The sequence below is a fragment of the Podarcis muralis genome, chromosome 11 (genome assembly GCF_964188315.1).
Source record: "Podarcis muralis chromosome 11, rPodMur119.hap1.1, whole genome shotgun sequence".
NCBI lineage: Eukaryota > Metazoa > Chordata > Lepidosauria > Squamata > Lacertidae > Podarcis > Podarcis muralis.
In genome coordinates this window covers 23,741,467-23,768,389 of record NC_135665.1, presented here as the reverse complement: position 1 = coordinate 23,768,389, position 26,923 = coordinate 23,741,467, and positions in this window count along the sequence as shown.

The window sequence follows — 26,923 nt, the reverse complement described above, 5'->3', positions numbered from 1 at the left end:
TATAAACATTCAAACTCGTGTGCAAGCAACCATTTGCTTTTGTTGGCATCCATCTGTCTTGGGAGACAATGGAAGAGTGTGCCTTCGAGGGTAAAGGCAAACTGTTGGAGAGTTGCTGGGCAGAAACTGATATGGGAGAGACATGTTTTATTGCAGCTGGGACAAATGAAAGCACCCAGTTATGCTGCTACAGGTGCACCATGGTGTTCCTTCTTTTTGCAGTTTGCAAAGTAACATAAATAAGAATAAATAAGAATGGCCACACTGGCATGTATTTTGGCCCTAATTCACAGGTGGAGAAGCCATTATATGCAGCAGTTACCCAGTGCATATACTGGGACAAAATAGACACCCATGCGATTCTTTTTCATTCCAATATTTGCTTAACCATGGCTTCTTGTCATCCTTTCATTCAGCTGATTGCTGCCTTGTGTTCCCTTTCTCCTGAATGCCTCACTTTATTTTTTACCCTTCTCTTCTTCTTCACTATGCATCTCTGCTTTTCATTATATGCTTCCTTTATTTTCTATTTCCCATAAGATGAAAGGGTAATCCTATACTGCTTTTACTTGGAAAACAAACACTACTAAGCAGAATGGGATGTGCCTCTAGTTAAATATGTATAGGATCTGGCTGCACAACCAGTGCAATCTACATATTTTGAAGTTGTTGCTTTGAAATAATGAGAGCTATTTCAAGGTAACACGCTTCAAGGACTTCATTCAGAGAGTTGAGAGTTCCCATTGCAGGGCAAGGACAAAAGTGAGTGAAAAGTAATAACTCCAAAGCAAAAGAGAGAATATTTGGTTGATGATCTAGCTGACTCTGTATTACCCAGACAATGAAGACTACAGCCATGATTATCTGCACATTTCACAGTAGTCCAGTTGAAATCATCTGGAGTATTTAAAAGTAAGGTGCCCAAGGAGAGCTGAAGTTCCCATTACAGGACAAATGTTGAGTGGAAATTGACTAAAGGAAGAAAAAACTCAGAGGATGACCTGAATCTGTATTCTCCATGCAATGAATGACTAGAGCCCCTATTCTCTGTACAATTTGAAGTAGGCCCTTTGAAATTGGCAGGACTACTTCAAGAAAAGATTCAGGGAGCCGATATTCCCATTAGGGAGCTTGAGAAAGGGAGAGCAAAGCTCCCAAACAAGGTAGAGAGAACTTTATAGATAGTTCGGCTTTTCAGCTTATATGCCATGATATAAAAGTGGTCATTATAGTGGGGGCCACCCACCAGGCATTATGGTCCCATCTGCTCCAACAAGGGCTGTTACTTAGGAGCAACTCAGTAGAGGGGTTGTGGTTGTTGTTTTTGGATCAGGAAGTTTTTAATGTTTTGTGTTTTATAATGTTTTCAAAAAAGTTGGAAGCTGCCCAGAGTGATTGCAGGTGCCCGGGGCTGCATGCCATCACCAGGGCATGAGCCATAACACTGTTAGAATTCCTGCTCCATGATTGCAGTCATAAGATTGTTGTCTTTCACATGATGGTATATGTTTTGACTCCACAGAGTGGGAAGTGACAGAGACAGGATGTTTGTGTTACTGTGTTCCGTGAAGTGGGACTATTGCCCTTTGTTCTTTTTCTCTTTGCTGTCTGATGCTAGAGAGAGAGGGAGCCATGTTGCAGTGCTCCGTGTGTGCTTATATGTAAATAAAGTAGATTAGCCAAAATGCTGAGTTGCTGAGGTCTGTTATGCAAGTTGCGCAAAGTTTGCGGATCCCTAAGTGTGCCAGTGTTGGTTGGCATCGGTCGCTGTGATGTTCGGGATGAAGAAAGCTTTTGAAGCTCCCAAACGATTGACCAGGAGGGAGGGAACATGCCAGTCGGGCATGTGTCTCTGCCAGGGTCCTACTCGAGTGTAGGCTGAACTCCTGATAGAAACGTCATCACACCCCTGGCATGTGTGCACTATGTCATCATAGCCCCGGCAAACCGACGTCACGCACACCTGTAGCGGGGAGTGGTGACATAGCACACGCACAACGGGAAGGTCATGCATGCGTGGCTGTGCCCCACTTTGTGGGTGCCCGCCCCCTCATTTAAAATGCTATGGGAGTCATGGCACTCAGGGCCCCTGGGACTTGTCGCCTATGCAAAATAACTTGGCCAGTCTTGGATTTTATGCAACTTGACTTATGATAGGCAGAGAGGGTTTACTCTTCTGCTTCGGGCAGAAAAATGTCTTGGGTCAGCCCTGCAGATAAAGAATGAAATGCAAGAACTACTAAAAGCAAATGTGGCTCAGCCCCTTCAGCCCAACTCCCTGCCGACAGAAAAGCCCGTATCACGGTCTCTCTTTCTTTCACTATAAAGTGGCAAGAGTATATTAGTTTTAGAACTCGGCAGCACTTTCCTCTTTGACAACCTATAACTATTTTAACTCTGCCCTGTGCCCCACTTGTAATTAACTGAAATACTGCAGTCACTGCAAGCAAGGCAAAAAACAAAAACAAGTAAAAAATTAACTTGGAAGGAGTATGATTTATTGAACGAATTTTGAAATAATTAGACCATGCTTCTGTAATGATGGCCGCGGAATGCTCATTAATCACAACCTTGCTATGTGTAATGAGGGGGACTTTAGTTTATTCTCACAGCTCTAAGTAGTGCATTATCAAAAATATGAAATGTCCACAGTTAACATAGGCTGAAGCCCACAAGCAATTTAAATTAATTCCATAGGAGCCAATGGGGCTGATCCAAATCTGTGTATAGCCTTGGGTGGGGGGAACATTTTAGGTTTCAGTCGTAGTGGTGTGTTTGTGAGGGAGAGGGGTGGCAGGGTGCCAAGTTCCACAGCAAAATGTAAGGCCTGCTTTTACAATTGTGCCAAACTAAGTGTATCTTTAAAGCACTCCCTGTGGTTTCTTCGTGATACCTTCCAGTAGTCAAGTACTAGACACACCCCAGGAGGAAAGGAATGCTGGGAATTTTTCGGGAAGTCTACAGAGCCCCATCTTGAAGATGCGTTGTTAGGCTTTTGCTCAGTCTTTGGACAGAGGCTGGTCTCTGCAGGAAGCAGTAAAAAAACAAAACACTGGGGTCAGTTCACATTTGCTAGTAGTCCCTAGGGGTCAGAGTTCCCAGGAAAAGATAACAAGCAAAAGCAGAAAAGAGGCTGCCCCTGTCAGAATATTCCCCCTCAACAACACTTATTCTTGGTTGCTACGGAATACAGATAGCTGTCAGTAGAGCATGATACTCTTAATCTCAGGTTCGTGGGTTCAAGCCCCATGTTAGGCAAAAGATTCCTGCATGACGGGTGATTGGACTGTATGACAGATGATCCTTGTGGTCCCTTTCAACTCTACAATTCTGTCATTCTACAGGAGGCTGCAGCCCAGTCTGGTAGAATATGGCTGCTTTATGTTCCCTGTGGAGTTCCGTCTGTGGCAAGAAATTGGCAGGTATAGCACCTGCCTTTCTCAGTTGGGTTTAAAAGAAGGCCCACCCACCGACCCCTGACTTACGCTTTGCAAAGAGTAGGGAAATTTTATCTTGCTGACTAGAAAGTCCCAGCCCCTTCTTCACCCAGCCTTTGGCACACCTGACGGCATTTGCCTCATTCTTGTTTGTGATTGCAGAACAGTGACAGCTGTGAGGCCAGTGCTTATTCTTCTCTGTGGGTCTAATTTGGAACTTCACAGAGCTTGGTCTTGCATCAAGAGCGGGGTATGTATGTCTTCTTCCAATAAATAGTGTTATAGGTGTTCCTAAGGAATACCCTCATGTGTTCCAGCCAGGAGCATTCTGAGCCTGTGTGGTGGTGGGGTTAAGATGTCTGACCGAGGCCACAGAGATCCTGGTTTGAATTCCCATTCACGTTTTGTTTGACCTAAAGCCTGAGCCTATCTCTGGGCTGTTGTGAGGGTAACATGTGTAATGAGGGGCTAACCCTAATCTTTGTGAAAGAAGAGTGGGAAATGGGAAAAAAATATCACTAAGCTTTGTTTCCTGAAACCTGCTTTTACAAGTTGTTGAAGAAATAGGGTGGCTTGCAAGGATAGGACAGAAAGACTCCAGCGCCTGAGATCTGTTGTAACAGAGCTCTGCTTCCCATCTCAAGGCTGGTGTGCAGTGATGGTCCTTATAAATGCTGTACCATTGCTTTCACCCAAACCATGATCCTCCTAAGGGTCTTTCTAGTTGACTACATTGCACAAAAGAAGAATGGAAAAGACAACCGGGAGGGATGAAATGAAACAAGTCAAACTCCTCTGCTGCAGTCATATGCTTGAATTCAGAGGCTTGGTGGGATGATCTTGTCACAAAGGATGCAGGGGAAATCAATATTTCCTACTGACAGAGCAATTTATTCTCTTTGTTGTAACTATCGGATGAATGTGAAAAGCCATTTTACAAAGCAGTGTCCCTTTATTTTTTTATTTTTTAAAAATATTTTCTGGAGTAAAACTGTATGGTGCTTTCTGGTGCTTTCTTGTTTAAGTTGATTCCTATTATTCTGTGAAATGGATTGCCATTGCGTTTTTTAAGGCTTTATTTATGCCAATAAATCAGACTGTAGTTGTCTATTATTTATCATATTGTCTTTGATTGATATTTCATATAACAACTCCAGACCTTTATTGAGGGATAATCACTCACTGACTACTCCAGGTGGCAGGACACTCAATAACTGCGCAAAAGGTTTTTGTTTATACATGACTTTCATCTCTTCCTATGCATCTAACAAGTCCAGTCTCTGAGTGCATGACACATAATCTTTATTTGATATTTTAATTTGCACTTGCAGCTGTGAAGTGGCACTCTTTTAGTAATGAGATTTAGTTTTCTTTAGGGGAGCATTGCATATGTTAGCATGGTGACAGACTAGCAGGACCCCCTAGCGGTCCAGGGTGATGGATGTGTGGGGAGGCCCTGCCCTTGTAAGTGATGCTGATGACTGGTTGCCAGGGCGACCAAGGCATGCACCATGGAGCACATTGACATCACCTGAGTGCTCTACTCCTTGCTGCAGAAAAATATGAATATGAGCCAAGTTCCTCCCCTGCAAAGATTGCAGAAAGCTGTGGGAGTAACTGGTTGCATAAAATGATAGCTGGCTTGGGAAGAGGAAAGCTCAGTGAGACTGAGTCAAATCCAGGAGACAGCTGACAGCCCTGCCCTTTAGACCAGTTCAAAATGTTCACAGTATGTGCACATTTTTTGGATAATTCTATTTCACAAAATCGGGACGTGGGTGGCGCTGTGGTCTAAACCACAGAGCCTTGGGCTTGCTGCTCAAAAGGTCGGCGGTTTGAATCCCCGCGATGGGGTGAGCTCTCATTGCTTGGTCGCTGCTCCTGCCAACCTAGCAGTTCGAAAGCATGCCAGTGCAAGTAGATAAATAGGTACAGCTCCGGCGGGAAGGTAAACGGCGTTTCCATGCGCTGCTCTGGTTTTGCCAGAAGTGGCTTAGTCATGCTGGCCACATGACCCGGAAAAGCTGTCTGCAGACAAACGCCGGCTCCCTCAGCCAGTAAAGTGAAATGAGCGCCACAACCCCAGAGTCGTTCATGACTGGACTTTCCTGTCAGGGGTCCCTTTACCCTTTATTTCACAAAATGCTGCAGCATGGAGTGCTTCAGTTCACAGCTCCAGCCACTCTGTTGCTTCCCCCCCACTTCCCATTTTCCCCACCTTCACCTACAACAGTCAGTCACAATTTCATGGCCACTGAACATGCTGAGTTCTCATTGGTGTTGTGATTCCCCCCCCCCCTTAATGTTTTTTGTGTGTGGGTGGTGTGTTGTGTTGGGACTTCTGAAATTTTGGGCTCTCCTGAGCCAGGGTGGACAAACCTGTCAATTTCAATTTCTCCCAGTTTCTCCTTTTTCCAATCTTGAGTTCAGTTCTCCACATTTCAACATCAGCTTCTGATTTTTGGAAAGACGTTCTTATGAAAACCCAGCAGCATTTTAGTGCAAATTTCTCCCGATAGACATACTTTTGTATGCAAGTTTGCCCAATATACACATTTTGGCCAAGCAATTTCCCTGACATTTTTTTTTTTTGCATGCTGTTTATATATGCATTTTAATGCAAACCATACCCCTAATATGTGCATTTCTGTACACATGATGTGGCTAGAGAAATGCCTTGCAAAATTCAGAGAAGTGTGAATTTCAAAAGGTGACTTTATTTTGGTTTGTGTATTGCTTTGGAAAATATGAATTATGTAGGCTCACCTTTAAATGCAAACTGAAGCAAATCCCCCCATCCCTTTCTCCACCTCTCTCTCTCTCTCTCTCTCTCTCTCTCTCTCTCTCTCTCTCTCTGGTTCTATCTTGGAGCCATAAGTAGTGGCACTCATCCTGAACACTGGAAAAATAAGGGAGCGTGATGACACCTTCTGTAGAGAATAGAGTTTGGCTTTGTTCAGTAGTCTCTCTCTTTTATGCAGCCTCTTTGACAATTTGTGCCGAAGGATAAAAAGTAATAAAAATATATTATAAAACACAAAAAATAAGGAATTGCTTGAAAAATAACAATAAAAAGGCCTGAAAAGAAACTAAACTATTGATTAGTTTCAGAAATAGCCCTCTGGCTAAATAAAATGTTATGTAGTGGCAGACTAGCAACACTCATCTTACAGCCTTATTGTTCTCCTTGGGATTTGTGTGATTTCAAAATTAGTCCTGGACTATCTTAATGTATTTCACTGGGTTTAGGACACAAATTGTAAAGTACCAGTCAAGTTTTTAAATGGACTCTTTAAAAGCTTTTCTAAGAAGAAAGCTACAATATTCTACTCAAAGGTCCTGTTTCCTTCAAAGAATCCAACTTTTTAAAAGTTATGAGAGCAGATTTGGTGTCAATAAGCAAAAATGTGACCAGCTCATGATTTTGCATCCCTGAGTCATCTTGCGTGAGGAATGTTTGGTGAGAAATAAATAGCAAAACCACCAGAATGCCTATATTACACAAATCCAATAGAAAAAGCACATAAACGTAATAGGCCGAATAGTAACAATTGCAAAGTTATTTACTGTACTAGAAACTACTTCTCAAAAATTAGATACAGCTTCTCATAATGTCAAAATCAACTTCGTGACATAATATATTAAAAAGTAGCTTTTCAGTTGATCACCAAGTCCAGTATGTACAACTGGATTTGCGTAATATAGGCATCCTGGTGGTTTTGAGAAATAAATAGCAGCAGCAACGAGAATTACTACTGTAAGGTGCATTTAATTTTAATGAAAATCAAAGCTGACTCTCTCTTTTGGGACATGTGCAACATGGTGTCGGCCTTGAGGATCTTCAGATCATGACTGTATCTTCTTTTCAGTAAGTTCAAGCCTTGTTCCTTATCAAGTAAATAATACAATTTGCTACTTCCCAATTAGTCCACTCACTTCTTTTCATAAGACCTCTGAGACTTTATCATAGTATCATAAACTTAGAAAGAACTGCGAGATGAATTTAGTCCAACTAGCTTAATAGGGTTCGAACAGATATTCCCAGAGGTCTCCAATATGTTTGACCTTACCATCCATTGCTTTTGTTAATACTTATTGATCTTGGTTATGCAACAAATTATGATGAGGGCAAAAACCAGCAGGGAAGAGAGAGGTCATTATCACCTGGAAGTCATCAATTTTTAAAGATCTCCATGCATTGATCATATTTTCAACTTTCTACCTTGTTGCAAAGACAATTGACCTAATAGGGAAACTATTGACTTGACACACAGTTATACTGGGAAGCCAACAAAAAGTAGTTAGAGTTTCAGTGGCTTTTTTTGCTTCTAAGTCAAAGTAATGACAAGGGAGCGAACTAACTCAAAGGGCATGCCCTTTCACGTACACAGAGAATTTACACACATGAACTTTTCAGCACAAAAATTATCAGCCTCCTCGCAATTATTTTTGCATTATTTAAAAGATACACTTAAAGCTGTGTATGGTTTTCACCTCAGTCTTTGGCAGAATTGTGGGTCTGAAGTGAAACCTCAGTACAACAAATTATAATCATCATCATCATGGTTTCATTGAAAAATATTTCTTAGCGTCTCTTTATCAAAAGATTTCAAGGTGGTGTACAAAAGGGTGAACAAAAGTATTCACCTATCAAATAAATATTGCATTAAAGACACAACACATAAACAGAAGAAGGGGCAGACTAAAAATACAAAATTTAAGGAGCAGTTCCAACTGAAATGTCACCCAGCCAAAATGCTCCGGCTGATAGGAAGATCTTAACCTGGCATTGAGAATAATGTGCTATTGGTGCCAAATGTGTCATTGCCAAAAAAATTGTAAAGTGGGTGTGCTATTCCAAAGGCTTTCTCCTTTGAAATATATTATGTGCCCTTGGTAAAGGATATCTCAGGACATGGCTAGAGTGGTAGGGTACAAAACTGCCTGGGACCTTAAAGGTGGGTACTACCAGCACTTTAAATGGGCCTCAAAAGCTAATAGGCAGCCCATGTACCGTATTTTTCGCTCCATAAGACGCACCAGACCACAAGATGCACTTAGTTTTCGGAGGAGGAAAAGAAGTAAAACAATATTCTGAATCTCAGAAGCCAGAACAGCAAGAGGGATCGCTGTGCAGTGAAAGCAGCAATCCCTCTTGCTGTTCTGGCTTCTGGGATAGCTGCACAGCCTGCACTCGCTCCATAAGACGCACACACATTTCCCCTTACTTTTTAGGAGGGAAAAAGTGAGTCTTATAGAGCAAAAAATACGGTAATTCTTTCAAAGAAAGCCTGTCTTGCACCAGTCAAAATTCTGGCGGCAGAATTCTGCACTAGCTGAAGCTTCTGGGATAGCTCAGTCAGTAGAGCATGAGACTCTTAATCTCATGGTCATGGGTTTGAGTGTCACGTTGGTTGGGCAAAATATTCCTGTATTGCAGGGGGTTGGCCTAGATGACCCTTATGGCCCCTTCCAGCTCTGCAAGTCTATGATTCTATGATATTTCAATGGCGCCCCCATGCACAACACATTACTGTATCCTAGGCAGGAAGTTACCAGACCATTAAATTGCTATGCTGAAAAATAGTTTCAGTCCTTGCAAAATGGGATTCGAATGTTATCATGCCCAAGATGGAGGGTGCCCCTGAGTGAAACGTGAAGTGCAACAACATTCTGAGAGTTAAAACTTTAAAATACGCTTTCCTGCTTTATTCTATCTCAAATAAGTATGTTATTGATTGGAACCCAATGCTCACACAAAGGGATTTCAACCTTCTCTATGCAGCCCTTCTGTCGTTGAGCCTGCATTTAGTGCACACTGGAAGCTGCCTGACACCATAATTTCAGCTGCATTTGCACAACAGAACATCTGCAATTGTTCATACTGCAGATGCACTCACTAATAGCATAGTTTTCCTCCCTTTCTTTATATTTCCCCATCTTTAAATTCATCTCTGCATTGCACATGATGAATGTCTGTGCCAAAGAAGCAATTTCCCATTGTGCAAATAACCAGTGCAGTAGATGGAAGTAATCCTGAAGGCATCTGTTGCAATTCCCCTAGATTCTATAATTTAAAAAGCTAGATACATGTGATACCATTAGATATAATATTACATTCCCAGACTTTCAGAAATCAAATATTAGCTGCATTATCTTTTACATTCTCTGGAAATTGTTCCACGTGGGCAGATGATAGATTATAAAGAGCCACACAAGCTAGTTCATGCATAAAATAGAATTGTACTTATTTCAGCAGGTGAAACTTCTCTGTAAGTCTTTTAAAGCCTAACCAGTGGGTAGGTTGTAGATAAATTCATTTTTTTAATGGGATTTGACTGAGTCAGACCTAAACATGGCTATTTTTAGTTACTTGCTTTTAGTTCCTATCCAGTCATCTTGAAAGAGTGGCAGAATTATTTATCATAAATGAATATCTCTACTGCAGAAACAGATTCTTTAACAGGGTATCTTCCATTGAAATGTACTCAGTACATTTATTGTGAAGGGCTTTGGATTCACAATAAATATTGAGTTGGATCCAGAGGGACTTCTCTTGATTGAACACTACTTAGGCCCTGGAGATCTGAATTCATTTAAAGTAGCTAGGCGTTCCCTTACTACCTTTTTGCTATATTGGGCTACAGCTCCCTCCTTGCATTGTTTCTTGTGTTTTCACCAGGTTGGGCACTGCTTTTGTTTGGGATGAAGACTGAAGCAAATAAGGTGTTGAGAAGTTCCATCTTCTCTCTGTCTACCCAATATCATTTCTCCATCTTCTTCATGCAAGGCACCTGCTACTTGCTTGTCCTTCCTCTTGCTTTGAACATAGCCAAAGAAACCTTTGAAAAATATTTTTAACCTCCTTTGCAAGCCTGAGCTCATTCTGAGCTTTGGCCATCAGACCTTCTCCCTGCAACTGTTGGCTACACATGTATACTCTTCCTTTGTGATGTCGCCTTTCCACCTGTTCTTATACATTCCCTTCTTACATCTCAGCTCATCTGTAAGCTCCTTAGGTGCCTCCCACTTTTCTTTCTTTTTGGAATTGTCTGTGTTTGTGTCTTCAATATTTCACCTTTAAGAAACTCTCATCCATCTTTGGACTCCTTTCTCTTTGAATATTTCTGACCATGGGACTTCTTCCAGTAGATCCTTAAAGGTTTTTTTTTTTTAAAAAAATCAGCCTTCTTAAAATCCAGACTGCATGTCCAACTACATTCAGCTTATCACTTCCTTCCAAGGTTCCCTGTACTTTCACTTCATTGATCAGTTGTTCTCAGTTGGTGTCAACCAGGTCCAAGAGAGATGACTCCCTTCTTTGTGGCCTTCTGGTCACGAGAGCTTCTTCACCTTCCATTTCTTAGTCCTCGCAACCATTGTGAAGAGGTGTGTGTGTATCTGAACTTATGATATGGTTTATCTCTGTAGATCATGCCATGACTACTTCAGTTTTGTAGTATTTTTGTAATGTAATTCTGAAAGCCTCCTTGAACACGGTTTAACTATGGAGAGACAGCATACAAACAAACAAAGATAATGACGAAGATGATGAATGGACAGAAAGTACCTGCAATTTGTGCGATTGCTTTTCCAGGCTAGTATGATTGCACAGTTCATGTGGAATGTCAGTATGTTCCTAGGGATCACCAGGTGAGGGTTGCTAGGAGTATGAACTGGCACATTCTTTCTAAACAGATAGATTTTAAGGCCCAAACCTTCCTAGAAGCTACACCTGTTGATCAAGATTTTCTTGCCATCTAATACACATGCACATACACTGGTAAATTGAAGCTGCCAGAAGTTTGGAAGTGGTCCCCCCTCCCTTCTTCTCTGTCTTGCTTCTCTTTTTCACATTCTCTAGTTGTTAAAAATGGTTCTGTACCAAACAGGGCAACCTAAGACAATGAGTATTAAAGGGCTCAAAGTCTGCATTGCAAAGAATCATTAGATAGGTCTGCTGCCCTGAGAAGTTCATTAGGGAGTGTGCCTCTGAAAAGGGGTGCTTCAGCATATACTTTTGTAAATAATGATGATGTAAGTATATCTGTGTTTTTTTTAATGACACTATTGCTCCACGCTAAATAGGGATAAGCACTGTGCCACCGTGGCAACCTGTTAGTTCCAAAGTGTGAACACCGAACAGAGCAGACCGCATTATCTTTTGCTGACACAGCCTGGTTTGTTTCCTTTTTTTCAGCTCTGAAACAAGATGCTGCTGCAAAGAGCCACTGCGTGCTCTATCAATCATTTTTGACTACTTAGTTGCTGCAGCTTTAGATGTTTGCCTCTATTTAGAAAAACCCACAATTCCTGAACCAAATCAATTATGTCTTCAAGTTGTGAACAGCATATCTGATTTCCTATTACCAGTGTTGAATATGAAATTACGCAAGAAGGGAACCACTATTTCTGCAACAGTGGGGGAACTGCTGCCTCAGTCAGTAACTGTCCTTCCTGACTACTTTGGAGGAAAAGGCGAGGCCCTGAGGTCATCTCTGTCATCTTGGCTGGGACCACCTGTCATTTGGTTCCTCTTGCCTAGAAGTGTCTCCTGCAGTGACCACCGCACCTGGTCATCATGCAACTTAACAGTTTGAAAGTGCTGATACCCAAAGTTTGCTTACTCTTCTCTTCCCTCCCCAGTCATTCTTCCTTTTGTACCATGCATTTTGTTTCTGCATCATTTTGTTACATTATTTTGAACTATGAACTCTCCTGAGTGCTTTGGCAGAAACGTGTTATATCAAGGTAGCGAATAAATAAGGAATCAGAATATTGTGCTGGCTGTATCACTCACAATGGATAAAAATCTCTGTTGTCTGGGATGGTGACAGACAGGCAAGAAGGATATTTCTTCACCTTTTGTGTGCCTGCCTATTAGATTTAAACACTGACTTCTTGAAGTGTCGGAGAGAGAGAAGATGAAGAGGCTGTGTTAGTTTATGGTTCTGCTGAGCTCCTACAGCTATTGGGTGGTAGGTGTGCCAAAGGTGACCTTAGAGACCATATACTGGCCTCCTTACTCTCCAGACTTGAACCAAGCAGCCCTTCAAGTAGGCAACTGCCCTTTGATGGCCCTTTACACATATGACCATCTTCTAGGCAGGACGACACACGGTGGTGCTACTCCCTAAGGCCTAAGCCTATCTTGAGCAATTCATATGAGCTACCCCAAGATCTGTCCCCCATTGTTTTCAGTGCTGCGGCATGCTCAGCGCAGCATAAAGCCGAGACTCCTTTTTGGAAGTAAGTCAGGTTTGTTAAAAGACAAGGACTGCATTAACTGCACGGCGCCTCCCTGCTGATAAACGATATTGAATGACAGTCGTCTCTCGAGAGAAATGAATTTCAAATCCCATTTCTCACCCTGTGCATATGTTCCTTTCCAACTGTCTGATAGTTTCCCTGGTAATGAGGGAAGCATCTTCCTGATAGTGCTCTAAAACAGATTGCATTTGCGGGGCAGGGGTGGAGGGAAACCTTCCAAAATGAAATGCTGGGAAGACCCCATTTTTATGCACTGTGAAATGATGCTGTTAGCCTCCTACTTTTGAACTGAAAACAAAAAAGAGCAAGCATTACAAGAAATAGTTGTTATGAGTCCTAATGGCTGCTGCAACCCCCCTCCCCCTCTTTGTCATCTGCAGGATTTATGAAAATGTTTAACACCTCGGGAGACCAGCTGAGTACAGGAAAAAATAAAATTGCTGAGCAGCAAATGGCGAGTTCCCTGCAGCAGCTGAAAGTGGATCTATAAATAGAACTGCAAAGGAACAACCCTTCTGTGAAGGAAGAACCCTTCAGCAACTGCGGGAGGGAACCTCCGACAGGCTCTGCATTCTAATGAAGGAATGGTGTGAGGGGGAATGACTGCAGATTATTTTTCTTTGAATAGGCAGCGCAGCAGATGTGCATTTTATTTCCCAGTTTAGTGCCTGTTTCCACCCCCCAACCACCACCCTCCCCCCAGAACTGGGGAAGAGGGAACGATAAAAACATCATTAATTCCAAGACACAATATGTCAGCAGCAACGTTTCCCTAGGAGGGAAAGCGGGGACTTGGCACCCGTCATCTTAAGCTTCTCCTTGTAGCAGATATAAATTCCTCGTTTCTAACGAAGGAGGATTTAACAGGGTTTTCACTGTAGCGTTTTCTCCCGGTGTGTGTGCTGGGAAAGAGACACTCACGCTACCCAAGTAAATACCTTTGCGAATGCATTTGGTTTCCTTGGTATTGCAGGATTTGACCACTGCCTCTGGTTCTACCCTGCTGACAGTGATTTCTCCTGGCTCCCAGAGTGATGTGTTTTGCACATAATGGTGAGCACAGTGAAAATGGTGCAAAATAACACAGAAAGGGTGAAGCATGGCTTTTGTCTCAATCCATAGCTGCACATGTATCCCACATACAGAGTGGTGTTCTGTGTGAGCAGAGCATCTCTGGGAGCTGCAGTAAATTCTTTGTGTTATTCTATGTACAAATGTTCTGATCTCCACTTGAGTGAAGGAGAGAGACCTTGAGGCCTCTACCTCCACTGCCAGCATCAGTCTGCTTCTGAAAACCAGGTGCTGGAAAAACTGCAGGTAGAGAGGATGCTGTTGCTTCTGATCCTGCTTGTGGGATTTCCATAGGTGTCTGGTTGGCCGCAGGATGCTGGACTAGATGGGCTACTGGCCTGATCCAGCAGGCTCTTCTTATGTTTTTCATTGGCATGGGAACGATGTGTATGCATGAGTAGATTACTGAACAAGTGGAACAGGTTGGAACCGTAAAAGAAGGAACAATGAGGTAGAGGAGAATTTGGAGTCAACATTACACCCTGGATAGTGTGGATACTAAAGGAAGGTCAGTGGTAAAGCACATGCCTGGCATGTACAGTGGTGCCCCGCAAGACAAATGCCTCGCAAGACAAAAAACTCGCTTGACGAAAGGGTTTTCCGTTTTTTGAGTTGCTTCGCAAGACGAATTCCCCCATGGGCTTGCTTCGCAAGATGAAAACGTCTTGCGAGTCTTGCGATTTTTCCCCGCTCCCCCCCCTTTTTCTAAGCCGCAAACCGCTAATAGCCTTTTAGCCGCTAAGCCGCTAAGCCTTTAATAGCCGCTAAGCCGCTAATAGCGCTAATCCGCTAAGCCGCTAATAGGGTTGCTTCGCCAGACGAAAAAACCGCTAGACGAAGAGACTTGCGGAACGGATTAATTTCGTCTTGCGAGGCACCACTGTATGTATTATCCCTGTGCAATGGTGTGTGAGTGGGTGGGGAATATTCTGCTTGGAGAATGACTGTGCTTCAGGGCATCTTTTAAATTCTGATGGCGTCAGGTTCCCCACATTCATAGAATGCACAATCTACTTAGGGATTCACTTTATGAATAGACTATATGCTCTTTTATTAATCCTGGGCTGTCCTGGGCTAACAGGCCTTGCACACCAACCAAGCTGCATTTAAGGGAATGGTGTTTGTGTCGCTGATCACACTCCGTGGCCTGAAGGTCAAATGCACAGTCCTCTAAGAATTGCATCCACACAAACACCGTTTAAATGAATGGGAGCAGCGTAAGAGCAGCATTTTTCAATGGCATTTATGCCAGTATGAATAAGTCCCAATCAGTATTTTTTAAACACCTGGCAATCCTCTCCTATCTGCTTCCTAAAAACTCCTAATCAACAAAGTAAGAAGGAAAAGATGATTACTTGGTACACATCCTAAGCATAAGAGATTTTAATGTGTTGAGCAGGGAGATAAACAGTCCATTTCCTGAAGTCTTGGTGGTGTTTTGTAGCAAAACTTTTACCTGTGTGCAATCAATATCACCACAACAACAGTCCTTTTGTGAAGGTGAACAATTCTGTTGTCAGTCTAGGGGGTTTCATATATGTCTGAAAGGTATAAGCACAAAGGTGTTATCTTGATGAAAATGTTATGAAAGAGGCTATTGAAGCAGCATTTCAATGCTGGACATGTAAAATGCAAAAAATAAGTCCCTTGAGAATGATAGGTGGGAATTGGGGGGGGGGGGGAGCCTGAGAGCGCAGTAACAAGTTAGGCAGTGCCTGTAACATTGCAGGGTGATTCCCCCTCTGCCTTCTAAAGGACTGATTATTCCTTTCAGGTTTCAGCAAACCCTCAGATCTGATTCTTATTGACAGCTGTGACACGTTCCGAAGGAGACCGTTTCTACCACTTGCAAACTGCTGTGCGCAGCAAATACCTTTTCTAAGCTCAGCCAATCGCTTTGATTTTTCTTTGAGATTTTGCCTACCAACCCAATATTTGGGAGGAGGAAAAAAAGTACCCTGGCAAATCATGTTTATTCTGTGCTTTGCCAATACAAACGTTCCTGCTCTTTGCAGACGGAATTTTTGTTGTTGCCTGAGAAAATGGAAAGGAAGGTACATACCACAGGATAAATATAGTAAGACTGCAAACGAGTATAGTGAGATCCGATTAAAAGAGGCTGCAGTCTTGATGTCAGGCTTGACTTCTCTGTCCTGTAGAGAGGGTCAATAGCCATTCTACTGAAATGGAGGGCAGCACTTCAATTGATTTTAATAGATTGGGATTAGACCTATAAAACCTAGCTGCACATTTATCTCAGAATGAAACGTAGCCCGCTAGTACCTAATGGGATGGACATGCAATTTATTGTCCTTGTAAATGGACAATATGAATCAAAACTGTATCTGTCCAATTTTAAAAATTCAGAGCCAGATGCAAATTTCTCTCTATTGCAGCTTCATTCAACTCAGCCTTGTCCAATTTCTGAGATTTGGGGCTGGCTAACTGCAATTAAAAGGTTAGTTTTGCAGTTTGGACCTTGGTGTAAATTATTCAAATTCTTGCTGTAGAGTTTCAAAAGCAATTTGCAGCACAGGATGGAAGATAATCTGTTGAGATTATCAATCTATGTATTGGCAAGCACACTGGCTATTTTTAATCCCACTCCCTTATATAGTAACGTGTGATAATGATTTAGCATTTTCTTTATGGTAATGAATAATTTAAGATTCTAAATAGCAATATGTTTCTACATCTTGCCCTTTTGAATCTGTGGCGTTTAATTAATTTTCAACCAGTGCTATCTATAAAGCTGTGGTCAAAGTAAATAGTGTTTATTTTAAGAATTCCAGTTTTAATTGGCTTTCTCGTATATATATTTCTAATTAGCTACTTTACATGGTAATTAAACACAGAAGTAAACTTGGTATGCCATTTTGGTGCATTAAAAATGAATGATTTGTCATGCTTTGCAGACCAAAAATTAACATAAACCTGTGGGATCGATAGCTTTCTAAAGAAATGCAGGGGAAGGAAAGGAAGGGAAGGAATGATCTCATTGCCAAACTTAAATAAACATTAAAAATCCAGTAAAATGCATGTTAAGAATGAAGAATGAAGAAACAAAGTAACTCCCACTCATAGTAATATGCTCTAAAACACTCCATTAGAGAATATTGTTTAAAGTGTTATGGTGCTATTACCTTGAGACTGGAAATTTCTCATGTAAGCAACAGAATGATTGCAGAGATATTTTGAAAAAAATTGGCATATTGGGAGTCCAGTTCAATTTAGCTTCCAATATATATGTAGTTAGGAATGCTGTTTCTTTGCAGTTGCAAAAATCAAGGTTCTCACTAAATCTCTGTAATATTTAAACCTTATTCCCCCCTGTTTGGTCATTGTTGATATTACCTGCTATTTATTGCAGTTCAGTGTCAGTCTTGGCTGTATGTAGCAAATGTTAAGTGCAGTCTAAAAGCAGAAATAAGAAACAGCTTAGCTGTCCTCTTTCACTTTGCCACTCCAGACCCTCCAAGTGTCCCTTTTTTCCAGGGATGTCCCTGATTTTGAGAAGCTGTCCTGATTTCTGATTTGATTCCGGAATGGCCCACTTTTCCTTAGGATGTCCCTATTTTCATTGGAGAAATGTTGGAGGGTATGCCACTCTGATGAGCTGATGGACACATATTACCTTTTCCTTTTAATTCCCCCTGCCTTGATTCTGTAGTTCCGTACTCATCATTGAGCAATGGGGAAAAATGTGTTGATACATAAGGTGGAATAAATCAGATGCCTGAATCACTGTTTAGCTCCTCGCCCTCATAGCAGATATTCTGTGTGTCTGGCATTTCATCTCCACAGAAATGTGGCAATGGACATAACAGGCCATTCTGTGTGTGGCAGGCTGAGGTAGCATATTAAGGGAGGCACAACACATCTATTAATCTTCTTATTTTTAGAGAAAAGAGGCACAATTCAGATGAGTAGATTAGTGAGGAATCACAAAAGTATTAATTAACATATTTCCCTCATCCATGAAGAAATGCGTGTGTGTGTACCATTTATTACCAATAACTATTAAAATATCAATCTAAAAACAAAAGTACAACATACATTTAACCACCATCATAATAAAACAACCATTATTATAGGAAGCAAAAATCTGAGCAAGCAGCAAAAGAGGCAGTTCATAAACCAAGGAGATAAATAGCACTGATATGCCCATCTAAGAAAGAATACTCAAATGAACACCTTTTTAAATCACCAGGTTTTAAGCAGGCACCTAAAGAGCTCAGTAGACGCCAGCTTGGGAGGGCATTCCACAAGGTGGGTGCCATCATTAGAAAGGCCCAACTTTTTACTGCTCACTGTATTCCAGATGGCTGAGGGATCTGGAACAAGGTCTTGGATGATGAATGGAACATGCAAGAAAAAACATGTTGAAGCAGGCAGTCCTTAAGATTTCTAGGTCTCAAGCCGTTTAAGGGTTTTTTTAAAAAAAGGTTTGACCCATCACCTTGAATTGAGCAGAGAAACAAAATGGCAACCAGTAAAGATAAAACAAACCACTTCGGTCCAATCATGCAACTTTTTCTGAGATATCAAATTGGGATCTGAACTAGCTGGTGCACAAACTCTAGCTGTTATGGTAGATGGGAATCTGAAACAGAATCCCAGACAGCAGGTACACCATAGGACTGGTGTATCAAATGCTCCTGAGAGAGAAGAACCAATAAAGTTGCACTCCTTCTGTCAATTTCTTGGTGCGTTTGTGTCTCCTAACGAGGGTGAAAGCCAGACTCGAAAGGATCTAGCCAGTCAGTTTGATTTGCCAACAAGTGATATTCAAATCAGAGGGATTCAATTATATATATATTTATTTCCCAACAGGTGCCCCACCACAAGCTGACAGGAAAAAGTATCTTCTCTATGAGATATGTTATGACTCCTCTTGCTCTCAGGTATTAAAAACCTTCTCTTTGATGTAGAGGGAGATTGTGGGACACAGGATATATCCATGCACATTCTGAGATGGCACAATTTCATGAGGACTATACCACTTATCATTGCTAACATTTTAATTGTCTCGTGGCTCCATTTATACAATCTATCTCATACAGTGGACAACAGTAACTCAATCTATCTCATACAGTGGACAACAATCTATCTCATACAGTGGACATCAGCATTTTTCATGAGATCAATTAAGGAGAATGGGAGGAAAATTAATTGTTCCAGCACCCACTCTATATTTAATGGTTTCTTAGCTGTGCGCTGTTTCGCACTAGACATGGCCTGTGCTGTGGATACAAATAAAGGGACCCAAATGAGTCACTGCAATTGTTCTTCACCACTTGGGATTCATGCAGATTTATATGAATGGCATCTTCCCAAAGAAGTGATTTTGATGGGCTTTGGACCAAATCCTAAGTGACTTGGCGTGGATGAATTCCTACCTCACTTTTGCAGATTCTTCAATAGCTTTTAAGTCCTCAAATCATCTATTAATATTTTAGCAGCAGAAATCATTAATGAAATGGCTGCACACAAGCACTGACAGAGACAAAGATATCTGAGTTCAAAAGCAACAGCTAAGGAAATGGCTAAGCCCATAGCCATAAAATGAATGTTCCTTTTGCCACTTCAAAGAGCGTGATCAAAGTTGTAAAAATGCCGCTTCCTCTGTAGTAAAAGATGGGATTCATCTCATTAATGGTCCTCCTCACATATATCCGTATGTGCCCTGAAACTTGATATGATGAAGACTCAGAATTAAGATGTCAAATAAATTAACGGGGCATGTTATCAGAGGATTTCATAGGCTTTGGCACATCTGGCACCGTAACTTGCAATTTCTGTGGGAAGCTGAGGGTCATTCTTAAAGCTGCTCAGCAATTTGGAAGTAAGAATCGGCTCAAGACAGTGACGAAAGTAAGCTTCCATGACGAAAAACATACCCTCTTCCAGTGGCGGCCATGAATTGTGCTGACTTCCACAATGTTGTGGAGTAAAACACAGCAGGAGCCAGTAAGATTTATTTTAAAGTGAGCCCCAAGGAAAGATGTCTGCAGTGGGCCCTGCCAGCATGCTGGGAGTAATCCCACAGACCTCCACTCCAACCCTGGGAAGGGGAGCAATCCACCATTGCAAATGGGGATTGGCCATGCAGTCCTTCGCCAAAGGTCCCTTCAACCCTAGATCCAGACCTGGGAGGCACAATCAGGAACTGTGCACTTGGGCACTGAAGCTGAAATTCTCAAGGAAGCTCCCCAGATTCTGTAGCATTTTGGTGCTAAACGCTACAGAAAGCATTTTTGGGAGGAGGGGGAAGTGGTGTGGTGTTTAATTCAATCATTATCCTAGTTCTTAATTAACATCAAAATGATGAATGTCACTGGCATAGCTTTCCTTATGCTATTCGTTTCAGTATGAAACTCAATTATTTTTTTTGCTGCTTATACATTTATGATGAACTGCGTAATATTTTATAGATAACATGTAATCGTTTGCTGTGTGGCTGCAAGGCTTGGAGCAAAGTCTTGACAGTCCTGGGGAGCTCATAAGAAGAAGAAGAGTTTGGATTTGATATCCCGCTTTATCACTACCCGAAGGAGTCTCAAAGCGGCTAACATTCTCCTTTCCCTTCCTCCCCCACAACAAACACTCTGCGAGGTGAGTGAGGCTGAGAGACTTCAGAGAAGTGTGACTAGCCCAAGGTCACCCAGCAGCTGCATGTGGAGGAGCGGAGACACGAACCCAGTTCACCAGATTACGAGTCTACTGCTCTTAACCACTACACCACACTGGCTCTGCAATCTTTAGAACTGCCTTGCACTGTGTGACCCAGTAGCAGTGGCGTAGCATGGGTTGTCAGCACCCGGGGCAAGGCAAGTAATTTGCGCCCCCTAACCCGTGGATTTTAGTAGGGGCAGAGAGCTGCGAGTGTGAGTGCACCCCCCAGATGTTGCGCCCGGTGCGGACGGCCCCCTCTGCACCCCCATGCTACGCCGCTGCCCAGTAGGCCTTTTGCTGCAACACAACAAGGGTCTTCTTTTGGCATTTCATTGCCATTTAACTCCAATCTCTGCATTTCCTCCTTTGCATCCCCACCTGCCAACATAGGAGTATACGTAACACATGTGACAAAATGGACTCTAGTCCACTGACTATGCATAGCATAGGGCTAGGGTTGTATTCAATATTAGTCCTATTCATAGTTGTCTCACTGAAGTTAATGGAAATGACCAAGTTAGGTCCATTGATTTCAATGGAACTTTAAAGACTCTGCATTTCTTCTGTTGAATCTTGTCAGTTTCGGTATGGATTTAATGTACGCAAGTACCCACATTTATTTATCATCTTGACTTCAGATGTCAAGTATTTAATTTCTCAAATGACATAAAAAGAGGGTCTAGTGCCACTTTGATCACTCAAATATATTATGCCGTAAATTTACTGGTTCCTATCGTGTATGATTTTTAAACTTTCTTTGAATTCACCAACTTATTCCCTACTGTTACCTTGACTACTGTGTACCCGGGGCATCCTCAACCTATGTAGAAGCCACTACCTTCCTTTTGGGTTGCCCTGTTGTGCTTCTAGAGCGACAGGCACTCAGTCATCTGAGCTTGCTGTTAGTGGTGATGATATTTGATCAATACTTATGCACCTTGGGGATTTAAATGTGACCGTAGGAATCACAGAACCTAGGACTTCCAGTGCAGGACTGAGTTCAGTCCTGAGTGAGAAGCCCCTTTCTCAGCCATTGTGCCTTTCATGAGTTAACCAGCCCATCTATAATTGCACCAGGCATTTACTTATCAGCAGTGGTCGTAACCAGCAGTGGTCCTGCCAACCTAGCAGTTCCTGCCAGCCTAGCAGTTCGAAAGCATGTCAAAGTGCAAGTAGATGAATAGGTACCGCTCTGGCGGGAAGGTAAACGGTGTTTCCGTGTGCTGCTCTGGTTCTCCAGAAGGGGCTTAGTCATGCTGGCCACATGACCCGGAAGCTGTACGCCGGCTCCCTTGGCCAATAAAGTGAGATGAGCGCCGCAACCCCAGAGTTGGTCACGACTGGACCTAATGGTCAGGGGTCCCTTTACCTTTACCTAGTGGTCGCAACACTGTAACGTACCCTCCAAGTGTCCTGACTTTCCAGGGGCAGCCCTGGAATTAGAAAAGCCATCTTGGCTTCTGATTTGATCCCGGACTGTCCCTATTTCTCCCACCAATGCCGCTGCTGCCGAGCTCAGGGAGGAAGATGAGCTGCCACATATCCCAAGTGGAAGATGCAAGGGAGCATCTCCATGGTTGCTGCTGCCAATCTCCTTCTTTGGGCAGCTGGTAGTGGCTGCTGGAGAGTGAGTGACAAGGAGAAGCTGCTGCCTCAGAGGCCCAGCCCCAGGTGATGCTCTGGCTCTGAGGGGCAGGCAGAGGGCAGGGCTGCCCTTTGCCAGGGTGAAAGTTGAGCGGAGTGCAAGGAATCTTGATTTTTCTTTTTTAAAAAAATGCTTTGTGCATCCGTGTCTAATCTTGGCCCCTTTCTAAAATTTATTTGTTGGTGTGCGGTTTTCTTTTTGTAAATCTACCAAAGACTAAAATAAAATCTGGATTGAGGGGTTTTCTCAGGACAGTGGAGGGCATGTGGGCTGTGTCTCATGTTGGTGGCACTCGCCCTGTTATGTACTGAAGTTCTTACCCTGGGCCAGCAGGGGGATACTGTAGATCAGTGTTTCCCAAACGTTTTTGGGCAACGGCACACCTGTTTACCGGAAAAAAATCTCGCGGCACACCACCATTAAAGCCCCGCCCCCGTGACGTCATTCGGGGAGCCGGCGGCCCGGGCCTGAGCTGGAAGGAGAGGCGGTGCTTTTCGGCACAAGGCAATCGGCCTGGAATTGTTTCCCGCGCGCTGCGAAAGGGAACAGCTGCGGTCGCGCGAACCCTCCGGCGCTGGGAGGGGAAAGGGCGGAGTCGCAGAGCACCAGCTGGCCGAGCGGTTGCGCGCAGCGTTGCGCTTTTGGAGAGCGTGCGGCTGCTGCTAGGGGATCCGGGGACGTGAGCAGGCCTGGCCCGACCCGGGTTGAAGGAGGACAAGCCGGCAGCGCGCCAAGTGAGTTCGGTTGCGCACGACGGCCCCCGCTCCCCCCACCCCCGCCGGATCCTCGCCGCCGCCGCCTCTCGCCCGCCTCCCTCCCACGGCACACCACCCGATGTCTCACGGCACAGTAGTGTGCCGCGGAACACCGGTTGGGAAACACTGCTGTAGATAGTTTTCACTCAGGTCCGCATATGCAAATAAGGAATTGAAAGTGACGTTCAGTGATTGGATAGTACAGAAAGTTGTTACTGTTGCTTTGTGGTTGAGCTCTATATAAGCAGGTTGGCTGAACCCTTCAGTTCAGTTCTCTTCTGGCCTGTGAATAAACAAGAGCTATCTGAAGAATCTAAACACACCATTCTTCTGATGGGGGGGCAAAAATCAGGGGTCGAGGAGGGTCAGTTGAGGGGGAGTGAGAAATGTCACTCTTTTCAGCTAAAGAATTATGGAGGGTGCAGTGTAAAAGGGTCAGTATAGCAGCTCTGAACATCTGAGGTCTGTCAGTTCTCCTAAGTACCTTTTGAAATTGCACGTGCGATTTCTTCTTTGCATGATAAGCCTTGAGCCTCAGATATATGAAAGCTGACATCCCGCTTTAAAAAGATGCTGCGATGGCAAAATTGCTAGTTTTGACAATCTGCCCGTGGAGGCCTATCGGAGTTGTGATTAACCACAAAAGCATTCTGCAGGCTCATTCATAACTGTCATTCATCTTAGGAGCCTGTGGAGCAAGTCTTAGGCACATCTGGCCAATATTGCACCATGCACATAACTGAAGCATTTGCAACTGGGAAACTAGAAATATCAGCAAAGTTTCACCATTTCCAAAGCTTCTATGCTGTCTTGACTAAAACTTACTTATTTTTCATAAACACAGTACTCAGGGCAGCTGTCCAAGGAAACTAGCACAGGACGTATGTTAGTTGAATCTTGTTCCAGACTTGGGGGACCTTTGTGCCTAAAATGAAACCCTGTGGAACTGTGTAATACAAGTTAAGGTGCTTTTCTTCACCCAGCGGATATTAGAGATATTAAACGGTTACCACGGATGAGTTACATTTGCTGGATTTGTTTCCTCCTAATTGACCCACACTTTATTATTGGTTCCTTTGAGCTTATATTCCTGTGGCAGTTCGTATAGTTGGAGAGAGATTAATTGAAGCTATATAGGATGATTAATAATATGGGGAGGCATGTTCTGCTGAATAAAATGTGCATCTGGCACAAGTTGCCTTGCCAAAGGAACTGCTGGGTTCTGGAGCCTGCCTCATGTAATCAGGGCGGTTTGCCTTAGGTGCTCCGATTGCCCTTGTGGTCTGAAATGAAAAGGACCCAAAATGCATCACTGGATATGCACAGAGTATTGAAATTTCACCTGAGTCAAGTGGAGGGCATTGGGTGCAACACCGCTCCTCACATCCTGTGAGCACGTGGAGAGAATGAATCGAAAGGGCTACCGAGGTGAGGATGTGTTTAAAGTGCTTTTCTGCAGTTAAATGGCACTCCCGAGGCAATGAAAATACAAGAGTAATTCTGGTTGTGAACTGCATGGTGACTTAGAACATTTTGGTTTGTTTACATATGCACAACTTAGCAGGGTGGTTGTTGTTGTTTTTTACAGGGGAGCTGAAGCCACAACAGAGTTCTGAGCAACCTGCCAGCACCCCAAAACCTCTCCAGCTACTTTTGCTAGAAACCTGTTGGCAAGCCACGATTAGCTGCAGCTCTTAGCTGAGTGGACATTCAGTGGTAAACCTGTGAGGTAAAATGCATCAGAGCCAAGAGTGCATGACATGACCTGCAGCTTTCAGAACTGGATTCTGGGTTTTCTCACCTGATAGCATCTACCACTTGAGCTCAGCTCCTCGTCTGTACAAATATATTCTGTACAAATTTGTCTGTACACTTCATTTCAACATCTTTGTTTCACTTTTGATGTATCAATCCCCATTTCTGCAAAATAATAATAATAATAATAATAATAATAATAAAATACCCCCCTCATGTGACTGGATTGCCCCAGCAACTCTGGGCAGCTTTTATTGGGCATGCTGGAGATCCAACAGCAGAAGAAGGACACAGAGGACATCTTACTTGAGAATCGGAATGAGATAAAATGACATGCTTTCATCCAGAAAGCTGTAGTTGACCTGCTTGTTTCATTCTAGCCTGCCTGTTATTTCGTGCGCGGGGGGCGAGGGGAAAAAAAAAACAGTATGCAAAGAAAGTGTTGACACAGTGGAGATTTGGATGCTTGTTTTTTTAAAAACAAAACAAAGACGCAGTGTCCCTGTAACATGCAGGGGTGTACCTCTGTCTGTGGAAGTGCACCATTTACAACCCTGATGAGCTGTCCACCTTATTTCCATTTGCAAATCCTCAGAGGTTGAGTGAGCAGTGACCTGCAAAATGTGCAACGGCGTTTTAAATGAAAAGAGTGGAAAGAAAATTCACAGTAGAGAGGCTGCACTCTTCAATGTCTGCTGACCAAGGGAAAATTATAAACACATATACAAAGCTAGTCAGGAATGTAATTATTTGTGCCTTCCAGCTGCATCTTAATTTTCAGGCAATGGTGGTTTGCATCTCTCTTGCTTTCAGAACCTAATGTTACGGTGGAGGAGCTTCTGAAGCATATTCCGAAATGACTCTGAGGGACCGACACAATTAAGTGAATCTGAAATCTAGAGGTACTGGTAGCTAGCTGTCCATGTCAGATCTATAAATCTTTTGCAGTCTTTTGCACCTATATTATGCAGGAAGATTGCACTCAACTCTGAATGGGTCCAAGGGGCAAAATAAGCAACGGCTGCTATGACTGCCACATTTATTGTGCCACAAGCTTGTACAGGCAAGAGTATTTCATAACTGGCATGAAGGGCACTGTGAAGGTAAACACATTTTGAAGGCAGAGGTATTGTACTGAAATATAATTCAATCACTAGGAGAGAGCATACTCATAGATTAAGTCTAAACACACCTAATGGTTGCAGTCTAGTATCTAATAATAATAATAATAATAATAATAATAATAATAATAATAATATATTCATACCCTGCTGGGTTCTCCCAGCCACTCTGGACGTCTTCCAACAAAATATTAAAATACAGTAGTCCATCAAACATTAAAAGCTTCCCTAAACAGGGCTGCCTTCAGATGTCTTCTAAAAGTCTGGTAGTTGTTGTTCTCTTTGACATCTGGTGGGAGGGCGTTCCACAGGGCGGGTGCCACTACCAAGAAGGCCCACATGCGAGACTTGCCCAACCAAATGAAAATCAGTCAGATTTATCAGTGAACACTAGTTTCATAGCCTCATAACCTTTGTGCTTCTAAACATCTTTTGATTAAGTGGAGTGGCCGTGAGATCAGAAATTGGCCACTTTGGGATTTGGAAATTATCAGCATTTCCATATCTAATGTCAAATATGACCCCTTCAGATTTGCAGAGACTGAACAGACACCAGTACAGTGGGCCAAATTTTGGAAGGACATCAAAATCTTAAACTTTTGTGGATATTTCTCTGTGAAATATGCACATGAAATATGCATTTTGACTCTGCCTTGATTTTTAATGATTTCCTACAAGTGTCTTCATAGATATGAAACAAAGTTCAGCATACCCTCCAACATTTCTTCGATGAAAATAGGGACATCCTAAGGAAAAGTGGGACATTCTGGGATCAAATCAGAAACCAGGACAGCTTCTGTAAATCCGGGACTGTCACTGGAAAATAGGGACGCTTGGATGGTCTGCGTTCAGGCAGCATTCCCATGTATTTGAAACTTGTATTCTTGGTTTGCCGTATATGAACATGCTTACATTAGCTTTTATTCTCCAACGTCCCCTACACCGTTTGACCACTGAGTGGCAGCACAAACATAGCTGTGTAGTTAAATATTTCCCGACAAATCTGCAACCATGAAGATGCACAGGGAGTTTACTGAGTTGCCACTTCAGTTTTTCTACCAGCACCTGGGAAGAAATAGGAGCCATTAGACTAAAAATATAAGGATGCTTAGAAAAGGCAGGGCCCTTGTATCTTCATGGGGGTTAAGCTATTTCTGCCTGGATTGATATTCTTTGTTGTTACAGAAATTATAT